Raw genomic sequence first — 2,537 nt, 5'->3', positions numbered from 1 at the left:
AGCAAAACACATATCATGTGGTGAATAAAAATATAGCTCCAATTAAAGTTACCGATGGAAGTAGACGAAAGAGGGGATGCCATCCGGGGCATACCCAAGCTTTGGCTTTTAGGTGTCCTTAGATTATCTTGGGGGTGACATGGGAATCCCCAAGCTTAGGCTCTTGCCACTCCTTGTTCCATAATCTATCAAATCTTTACCCAAAACTTGAAAACTTCACAACACAAAACTTAAAGTAGAAAATCTCGTGAGCTCCGTTAGCGAAAGAAAACAAAACACCACTTCAAGGTACTGTAATGAACTCATTCTTTATTTATATTGGTGTTAAACCTACTATATTCCAACTTCTCTATGGTTTATAAACTATTTTACTAGCCATAGATTCATCAAAATAACCAAACAACACATGCAAAACGGAATCTGTCAAAAACAGAACAGTCTGTAGTAGTAATCTGTAGCTAACGCAAGATCTGGAACCCCAAAAATTCTAAAATAAATTTCTGGACGTGAGGAATTTATCTCTTAATCATCTTCAAAAATAATTAACTAAATAGCACTTTCCAAATAAAAGTGGCAGCAATTCTCGTGAGCACTAAAGTTTCTGTTTTTTACAGCAAGATTAAAAAGACTTTCCCCAAGTCTTCCCAACGGTTCTACTTGGCACAAACACTAATTAAACACAAAAAACACAACCAAAACAGAGTCTATATAAATTATTTATTACTAAACAGGAGAAAAAAGTAAGGAATAAAAATAAAATGGGGTTGCCTCCCAACAAGCGCTATCGTTTAACGCCCCTAGCTAGGCATAAAAAGCAAGGATAGATCTAGGTATTGCCATCTTTGGTAGGCAATACATAAGTGGCTCTCATAATAGATTCATAAGGTAATTTAATTTTCTTTCTAGGGAAGTGTTCCATGCCTTTCCTTAACAGAAATTGGAATCTAATATTCCCTTCCTTCATATCAATAATTGCACCAATCGTTCTAAGGAAAGGTCTACCAAGAATAATAGGACGTGAAGGATTGCAATCTATGTCAAGAACAATAAAATCTACGGGCACATAATTCCTATTTTCAACAATAAGAACATCATTAATTCTTCCCATAGGTTTCTTACTAGTGGAATCCACAAGGTGCAAGTTTAAAGAGCAATCATCAAAATCACAGAAACCTAGCAAATCACACAAAGTCTTTGGAATCGTGGAAACACTAGCACCCAAATCACACAAAGCATAGCATTCATGATCTTTATTTTTAATTTTAATAGTAGGTTCCCACTCATCATAAAGTTTTCTAGGGATAGAAACTTCCAACTCAAGTTTTTCTTCATAAGATTGCATCAAAGCATCAACGATATGTTTAGTAAAAGCTTTATTTTGTCTATAAGCATGAGGAGAATTTAGCATGGATTCCAACAAGGAAATACAATATATCAAAGAGCAATTATCATAATTAAATTCCTTGAAATCCAAAATAGTGGGTTCATTATTGTTTAAAGTTTTGACTTCTTCAATCCCACTTTTAACAATTTTAGCATCAAGATCTAAAGACTCCGAATTTTTGGAACGCCGTCTAGGTAAAGATGGATCATATTTAGTCCCATCATTATCAAGATTCATATTGCAGAACAAAGATTTAATAGGGGACACATCAATAACTTTTAGATCTTCATCTTTATTATCATGGAAACTAGAAGAACACGCTTTTATAAAGCAATCTTTCTTAGCACGCATCCTAGCGGTTCTTTCTTTGTACTCATCAATGGAAATTCTCATGGCTTTGAGAGACTCATTGACATCATGCTTAGGTGGAATAGATCTAAGTTTCAAAGAATCAACATCAAGAGAAATTCTATCAACGTTCCTAGCCAACTCATCAATCTTAAGCAATTTTTCTTCAATCAAAGCATTGAAATTCTTTTGCGAAGTAATAAATTCTTTAATGTTAGTTTCAAAATCAGAGGGCATCTTATTAAAATTTCCATAAGAATTGTTTTAGGAATTGCCATAATTATTAGAGGAATTACTAGGATACGGCCTAGGATTAAAGTTTCCTCTATACGCGTTGTTACCAAAATTATTCCTACCAACAAAATTCACATCCATAGATTCATTATTATTATCAATCAAAGTAGACAAAGGCATATCATTAGGATCAGAAGAAACACTTTTATTAGCAAATAATTTCATAAGTTCATCCATCTTTCCACTCAAAACATTAATTTCTTCTATCGCATGCACTTTCTTATTAGTAGATCTTTCAGTGTGCCATTGAGAATAATTAACCATAATATTATCTAGGAGTTTAGTAGCTTCTCCTAAAGTGATTTCCATAAAAGTGCCTCCCGCGGCCGAATCTAAAATATTTCTAGAAGCAAAATTCAATCCGGCATAAAAAAATTGTATAATCATCCATAAATTTAAACCATGTGTAGGGCAATTGCGTATCATTAATTTCATCCTCTCCCAAGCTTGTGCAACATGTTCATGATCAAGTTGCTTAAAATTCATAATATCGTTTCTAAGAGAGATAATC

Source organism: Triticum dicoccoides, chromosome 3A, assembly GCF_002162155.2.
Source record: "Triticum dicoccoides isolate Atlit2015 ecotype Zavitan chromosome 3A, WEW_v2.0, whole genome shotgun sequence".
Taxonomy (NCBI): Eukaryota; Viridiplantae; Streptophyta; class Magnoliopsida; order Poales; family Poaceae; genus Triticum; species Triticum dicoccoides.
The sequence above is the reverse complement of the archived record's forward strand: the minus strand, read 5'-3'. Positions refer to the sequence as shown.